A 9,036-nucleotide genomic window follows, 5' to 3' on the forward strand; every position below is an offset into this window, starting at 1 on the left:
TGTTTTGTTTTGTTTTGTTTGTTTTTTGTTTTTTTTTTTTTTAGTGAAACTTCATGGGCAAAGGGGCTGTTTTCTCTTGGCCCCTATAATGCCAAATCCTGGGCTTAAACTCTACTATTCTGTCCCACTCCTCTACAAAATTCTTTCCTCTTTTGAATTCCTTGACATCACAGTTTTCTAATTCTCTGCCTTTCTTATTTTTCCAGAAAAGTTAAGGCTTCTTTCCCATTCATTCATTCATCTCATCGTTGCTACTTGTAACAATAGTTATCACTTATTGTGACTTCTGCATTTCTGTCTAACTAGTCACCCTGTTTTAATTTCTTGCTCTTCCATCCTTCTTCCAAAAAACCCCCAAAGTGTACTCCTAAAATTGCATTTACCATTACAATTGAGAAATAAAAATAAAATTCTAAGTCACCCAGCTGACTTAATGGACCCCCCTCTTGGCCAAGGGGACCCCAAAGAAACCTTGAAAACTGAGTTTCCAGTCATGATGGGATGTGAGGTCGGACACCTTGTTATATCCCCTCCCTCACTAACTGCCATTAGGCTTTCATCCCTAAGGGTGAAAAAGAAGCCAGTCCTCTCAAAAGACTCCACCACTGATAGCAGCCAAATGCCTGATAAGAGACAACCAGCTATAGAGTGGTTCCGGCCAGTCTACAGAGGATGCACCATGAGGATTTTGATGTCCTCTGCTTCACCTTTTGACATCAGGGGGCCAGAAACTCTACCCTCGGATCATGCTAATGCTGCCATTTTTTGTAGATGGGCCCCATGAGGAGGCATGAAGCTCAGTTGGATATGCACATGCTTCTCCTTTCATAAGTATTCATGGCTCCTCCTATGGTTTATTGAATAGATTTGCTCATCCCACCCAGCATAAACTCCTGTTCCCTTTGCCCCTCCCTCAAGTGTTTGTTTCCCGCTCCCGACCAGAGGTTACACTTCCCAGCCTGTCAGAATGGCCACCTGCAGGCTGCAGCCCTTTATGAGAACTAAAGCTCTCCTTTCTAAATGTATGAACCTCATCAATCTTCAGCTGACACAGTGAACATTGTTGATTGTCTTGAGAGAGTCGGCCTTTCTTCTAATAGATCCCAAATTATCCATCTTTATCTGTTCATATCCCCAAACAGTCCATTTGCTCAAGGAAAAGTTCACCGGTCTGATTCTCATTGATCTAATAGCAACACCAAACTCTTGCCATTCCTTGGTTAAGGAATGGGTATGTAACCCAATTTTACCTGATGAAAAGGCCAGGAAAGTTTGCGGCAGGCTTCAGAAAGCTATCTCCTTTTTCTTTAGTGGATTTCTGAGATTCCTTCTTATGTCTTATATTTAAACAAGGAAATACATAGCCCCTAACACTACTAGAAAGCCTCTTTACACCTTGAAAAGAAGTCAACATTGTACAAAGCGAAGAGCAGAGATTTAAAAAAAAAAAAAAAAAAGGTTGGGGGGACTACTGGTGATATCATTAAATTGATCTATCCACCCAAAGGCCTACCTTACCTCTTGATTTATTGGATTGTGAGCCAATAAAATCTGCTTAGAACCAATTGAATTGGGTTTTCTACTTACAGTCAAAAACCTCTTGTCTGAGATAGATTTTTTTCTTTCCTATTCAAAATGCTGAAATGATTAGGAATAAACTAAGTTTTGTGGTATAGCATTTGAGAGTTTGTTCCTGGCCCCTTCTGTCTTGGAAACTTTGTCTCCCATTATATTCTGCTATGCACTTGACACTCTGGACATGCTTGACTGCTTGCTCTCACCATGTCACTTGCTATCCCACAGGCCCCTGCCTTTGTACTGCATTTTCTCCTACTGAAATTGAACTCTTCAAGATCCGGAGTACAAGATACTTCCCTCTGAGACAGATTTTCAAAATTAGTATTTCTTCTTTTTATATCTTCATATATGTTGCTTGTACCTGTGTGTGTAAATCTGGGTCCTCCAGGAGGCAGAGCAGCCAGGATGGAATTAAACTGCAACAATGACGTCTTAGGAAACGTGTGGGAGAGAACATGAAGAGAGCCAAGGGAGGCTGGGGGAACTATCAGACTATGATGCAGGTATGACCCTGAGTGAAGAAGAGAGAAAAGGGAAGGAAGCTGGATGCAGTATAGTTATCAAGAAAGTTCAGCAAGGGTGGTGGTAAATCCTCAAGCCAGCCTTTCATCAGAGGAGTCTGACTTCTTCCAGAAACAGGCTGCCCTAGTATGGCTGCCACTCTCAGTCGTTGGCTGGGAGCAGCCTACAGGAAGCTTGGTTTCAGTATAAAAGCTGTGATGCCTGTCATAAGGGGACCTTGTTCACTCCCTGCAGCTTTACACTCCCTGCAACGTTACACTCCCTGCAGCTGGAGGGTAGGAAGGTACTTGCTCATGACTGCCATACTCTTTATTTATTACTCATTCAGTATGTCCTAAATTCTACAAGTTATTTACATGAATCTCTTCCCTGCTGGATATAAACTCCTTAAGGGCAGGACCTGGACCTGGATTCATCTTTTTGTCCCACTGTGTGTTTTCCATAGTATGATTCCAGTAGACTGCTGCTGTGTTACTGAACTGCATTCTAGAATATATTGCCTCAGACCTCTATATCTGCAATTCCTTAAAATAATAGGAATAATACACCCCCTAAAGTCAATGAGAACTTGCTTTCATAAGATGTAAGATATTGTTCCATGATTAATATTTTTAAAAAGTTTAATTCAGTTGTACTCACCTGTCTTCTCCTACAGATCAATGTGTCTCCACAAAGAAGTTTGATTCTGAAATTTCAGCATTGATGAGGTAGTGAAGTGGAGCATTTGCTGATTAATACGCAATTTTTCACAAATTTAATCCCCAAGGAAATGGATGATTAAACTTGGAGTTAAATTTATAATGGACTTTAGTTTGGGCTGGAGAAAACTATTTCAGACTGGTATGATACACTCTACTATTTCTTCAACATTCATTTTTAGGTGACATGAAAATGGATCTTTCAGGTACATTTTTTTTTCAGATAAAAGGAAGATTAATAGTGGCCACTGACGAATAAAGAAGATTAGAAAAATCTGTGATTATTTAAGGTATAATATGCATTATTAAGCAAGGAGGGAAAGCATGTAAATACAGGTATTTTGGCACTTCATTATACTTTGTAATGTTCTAGGTACTATCAACTTAGGGTCAATCAATTTATCTATGGTTAGGATATAATAAATAGTGCTTGTATCAGTTATGGTCCAATAAGGAGACAGAAACCACACAGTAATTTGAAAAGAGAATGTTTAATATAAAGAATCATTAACTATTTACAGAGAAAATTACAAAAAGGGAATAAAAATAAATTCAAAGAATACCCCAAGACTGAGTGAGTTTACTCAAGGAAGGAGGGCCTCTCCAACACTGGGACTCAGAGCTCTTTGGAGTGGTTGCTGTCCCCTGGATGGTGGAGAAATTCACTGGGTTGCCCAGGCTGGAGCTGGTCCACAGTCTGCAGGCTGATACTCACAAGCTGTAAGTCTCCTGCTGAGATGCTCATGGGCTAAGCTAGTAGGCAGGACACTGCCTTCTGGGATGCTGATGAGATTTTCTGGGGAGCTACCTGCTGGGCTGCTGTAGAACTGGCTGGGAAGAAGCTGGCTGGGTACTGACTGAAATCACCAGAAAACCAGAGTCACCAGCAAGAGGTTTTGTTGAACTCTCTGGGCACCCACAGAATTCACCAGAATCTACCTGCAGCAGTGTACCACTGAACATACTGATGTGAAGCTAGCTGGGGTGACTACAGAGTTCATCCAAAAGCTGCTGCTAGGAGAATGAGATGCCTGGAGAGCCTGCTGAGATGACTGCAGCCCTCCCCTGGAAACTGCTTTGGGAAGTACTGCTGTATCTCACTCACTACTGTAAAGCCTCCTGGAGCACTTTTGGAACCACTGCAAGATTTCTACAGCGGTGCTGCTGAAACTCCCTGGAAGTGAGCGCCACTAGGTGTCCTGAATGCCAGTCCAGCGCTGCAGAAGCAAGAATGTTGGGGAAAAAAAAAAAACCCACTGGAACCAGGAAGAGACATCCCATCCTCCCTCAGTGTCCCTCTAGCGCCCTCTACTGACAATGCCTAACATCATGCCTGCTGGCAAGAGAAATGCTTCTTCAGTGTCAAGCGATAAAAGAATGGATTTGGAGCTGAGAGGTAATAAATTGATAACTGACACAGTCTTTTTGTCAAAATCACAACTTTGTATTCAAATGCTCTCTTTACTCACTTGTCTCTTCCATTAGTAGATGATATGTGTTTCAAAAGTAAGGATAATTTTTATATTTCATGTGTAGCACAGCTCCTGGCACATATTATGTATTTACCAAACATTTGTGAAAATGTTGTACTGAATACGTAAATATTGCATCCTGTGCTAAAAGATTCACCTGGTCTGAGAGCACTAGGTCTGTGCAAATTTAGGTGGCATAAAGGGAAGCTGTTGTTTTCATTGTTTGTACACAGAAGGAAAATGGCGGCAGTGCTGATTGACACATGGCACACCTGCCGAGTCACTATTTTCTAAAAGTGGAATTTTTTTAAGTCACTAGGAATTTCAGTTAGGGTTGACTGGTTGGAAATCCTCCATAAATCTCTAGGGAAAAAAAATCTCCTTTTTTTGAGCAGCAGTACATTCTACTCAGAAATGTACTGCGACAAAAGCAGTTATACTAGTAAGCTGAATGATGTCCATTTCACACAAACTTTAATAACATGGAAAAATGAAATAAAAACTACTGGAATATATGACAAAGGTTTGTTGTGCTTAAGTATATATCAACAAGACCCATTTCTTCGACATTTTGATTTAAGGACTGAATTTATGTTGAAGGTTGAATTACTTGAATGAGTTTGGGAGTTGAAGAATAGAGAGATGAAATTATTTTGTCAATATCAAGCATCAAATAAATGCCTCAAGTAGCTAGAATAAGAATAAAAGAGAAAGACAGATTTACTTTAAGGAATTGGCTCACACAATTGTGGGGGATGACAAGTCTGAATTTTGCAGGGCAGGCTTGCAGGCCAGAGACTGATACCTAATATCTCAATTTGGAGGCAGAATTCCTTCTCCCTTGGGAGACTTCAGTGTTGTAGTTGTTTTTCTTTGTTTGTTTCTTTTTTGAGATAGGGTCTTGCTCTGGGGCCCAGGCTGGAGTGCAGTGGCGCAATCTTGGCTCACCACAGTCTCAAACCCCCTGGGCCCAAGTGAACCTCCCACCTCAGCCCCCTCCAGTAGCTGGTACCACAGGTGTGTACCACTACACACAGCTAATTTTGCTTATTTTTTGTAGAGACGAGATTTCACTATGTTGCCCAGATTGGTCTTCAACTCCGGAGCTTGAGTGATCCTTCTACCTCGGCTTCCCAAAGTGCTGGGGTTACAGGAGTGAGTTACTGTGCACAGCCAGTGTTTTTTTCATAAGGCCTTCAACTGATTGGATGAGGCCCACTCACATTATAGAAAGGTAATCTGCTTTACTCAAAGTCTATGACTGGTTTAAATGTTAATCATATCTGAAAAGAAAAATCTAGATTAATATTTGACTGAATGTCTAGGGACCATAACCTAGCCAAGTTGACACATAAAATTAATCATCATAACATCTAACTTCATTTGCAAAATCACCTTAGCAATAACACCAAAAATGTGTGAAAATGTTGTACTGAATACATAAATATTATATCCTGTGCTAAAAGATTCACTTGGTCTGAGAGCACTAGGTCTGTACAAATTTAGGTGGCATAAAGAGAAGCTGTTGTTTTCATTGTTTGTACACAGAAGGAAAATGGCAGCAGTGCTGATTGACACATAGCACACCTGCTGAGTCACTATTTTCTAAAAGTGGGATTTTTTAAAGTCACTAGGAATTTCAGTTAGGGTTGACTGATTGGAAAGCCTCACCAGTCATCACATGCATTATTATTTTATACATTTAATCTTTTGGATTTATCAAGATGTAAGATAACTGAGACAGACAGAGAGAAACTATTAGCACAGTGTATTAGTCTGTTCTCACGTTGCTATAAAGAACTACATGAGACCATATAATTTATAAAGAAAAGAGGTTTAATTGACTCACAGTTCTGCAGACTTTACAGGAAGTATGGCTATAGGTAGGCCTCAGGAAACTTACAGTTATGGCATGAGGCAAAAGGGAAGCAGGTACATCTTACAAGGCTGAAGAAGGAGGAAGAGAGTGAAGGTGGAGGTGCTAAACACTTTTAAACACACAGCTCTCATGAGAACTCACTATCACAAGAACAGCAAGGGGGAAGTCCACCCCCTTGATCCAATCACCTTCCACCAGGCCCCTCCTCCAAAATTGGGGATTACAATTAGACATGAGATTTGGGCAGAGATAAAAATTCAAATCATAACATGTAGAAATCGTAAAGGAAATATTAACATACAGAATTTAACAAAGTATTACTGGTATAAAACATTATGACCAAGTGGAGTTCATTGGATGAATGAAAAATTAGGTCAATGTTAGGAAATACGTTTAAACCCCTACATAGATTGAAAGATTAAAAGGAAACTGAACATGTAATTATCATAGCAGAAGCTTAGCAGAACCGTTTTTCTGGCCAGAGGAATTGAGAAAAGGGAACTTTAGGAGTCTGAGAATGTGGGGGGAATCCCTGAAATGAGACAGCTGGGCAAGAGAACTCTCTATACAAACAAATCTGACACAAGCCCCCATTTTAATCTCTGCGTGTACAGAACATACCCAAAGAAGCACAGCAAAGGCTTTGGGAATGGAACTATGATATAAAACAGGGACAGATTCACAAACTGGCCCATGCACAGGGTGGATTCATACAGCGTAGCACAGCTTTGAGAAATGAACTGACAGTGGAACCATAGTCTAAGATGGATCTTTTAGTCTGAACATTGACTGATTGCTGACAGCAGTTAACATTCTCCACAGGAGTTTAACAGGGCCCAGAGTCTCACAATATAATATTCAAAATGCCTGTGGTAAAATACAAATGTATGAAAAGTATCACAAAAATCTAACCAATTGAAGGAAAAGTTCATCTACAGATGCCAACTCTGAGATGACCAGATGCTGGAATAACTGGACAAAGGCTACTATTCAGGAATCAAATAGACTGAAGTGTTGATGTACTCAACAGAGTGGCTAAATCTCAGCTGCATGTGTTAAGTGAAATAAGCTAGACTAAGAAGGGTGCATTCTGTGTGATTCCACTTACATGGTATTCCAGAAAAGACAAAACTACAAAGATGGTGATCTGTTAAATCAGTGGATGTTTACGGTTAGGCATGAGGGGAGGGGCAGACTACAGTAAGAGTCACAGTGGAATCTGGAGGGCAATGGAAAGTATCTTGAGGGTGGTGTGATTACATGACTACATGCATTTGTCAAAACTCAGAATGTACAGCAAGCCAGGTGTGGCAGCGCATGCCTGTAGTCCCAGCTATTTGGGAGGCTGAGATGGGAGAATCGCTTGAGCCCAGGTGTTTGAGGTTGCATTGAGCTATGATCACACCACTGCACTCGTGGTGACAGAGTGAGACTCTGTCTCTAAGAAATAAAATAATAGTTTTTAAAACTTAGAGTTTATAACAAATAGAGTGAATTTACTTTATGTAAATATAAAAAGAAATATTAAGAATTTTTTTTTAAATTACTCTCATGCCTTTGAGGAATGATTGAACTCTATTAACGCATCTCCCATCTTACATACTAATATTGTGGCAGCATTTTCATATTCCCTTGTTTTTATAGCTACAAACCAGTCATCACATGTAGTATTATTTTATACATTTAATCTTTTGTTTTTAAGATTTATTAAGATGTAAAAAGTTCTTTTCTACTTCTTGCATCTCATTTCTTCCTGAAATTAATATTCTCCTCCCTGAAGTACCTTTCTTAATAATTCACTCAGCATCATTTGTAATTTCGCTCATGTTTTGTTTATCTTAATAGCAGTTCATTTTGACCTGACATTTGAATGATAGTTTATCTGGGTATAAAATCTAGTTTCTCAGTTATTTCCTCTGAATATTTTGAATATATTATTTCGCTGTCTGAGAAGATTTCACTGGTAATATTTCACTGGTATTGATGCTGTTTATAAGTCATTATTTTGCCACATTGCTTAACATCTTCTCTTTGATATTCATTTATCTGAGTGTGTATGTAGTTTTGCTATCCTGTTGATTACTTGATTTGACTTATGAATCTTGGATTCTATCTTTATTAAATTCTGAAAACTTCTATTTTACGCCATTTATAAAATTTTCCTCTTTTCTATTTTCTCTAATGTCTTCTTATGTAAAACCAGTTAAATGTATGTTGAACTTTCTCATTCTATCTTTCATGTCTGTTCATTTTTCTTTCACATTATCTATTTTTTACAATGTGTTGCTTTCTGGATCATCTTCTCAGTACAATTTACCAATTCACTACTTCTATTTCTAAATATAATCATATGTTTAATCTATTCAATGTTTTAAAAATTCTAGTGACTATAGATTTATTTTCTTAAATATAGATTTATTGTTCTTAAAATTACCTGGTAACCTTCATAGTGATTTATACCTTTCTCATATTCTTGTTTGTTTAGTTTGTACTGCTTTAATTATTTAAACATAATCATTTTATAGTTTGTGCCTGATAATCTTATTCTTGATGTTATTCTTGGGGTTTAATCATATCATTTTTTTTCTCTGCTGACTCTTTTTGTGGTGCATCATTTCCTGTGTGTTTTAGAATTGTAGATTGTAAATTTATCTTCCCAGGACTTTATAATGAGAATCCTATGTGATCTGATTTGACATACCACAGGATTATAATTAATCCAGCAATAAAATTTATGTTAATGTATACAGTTACTAGACTACAGAGATGCAGTTACCAGACTATAGAGATGATGAAAATTCAAACCTGAAACCTGTGTGATTGGGTTCATGATTATAAATTTATAAGAAATGTTTTTGTTTCTTGATTTTTTTCAACTACAGCCCTG

The sequence above is a fragment of the Macaca nemestrina genome, chromosome 5 (genome assembly GCF_043159975.1).
Source record: "Macaca nemestrina isolate mMacNem1 chromosome 5, mMacNem.hap1, whole genome shotgun sequence".
In the NCBI taxonomy this organism is placed as follows: Eukaryota; Metazoa; Chordata; class Mammalia; order Primates; family Cercopithecidae; genus Macaca; species Macaca nemestrina.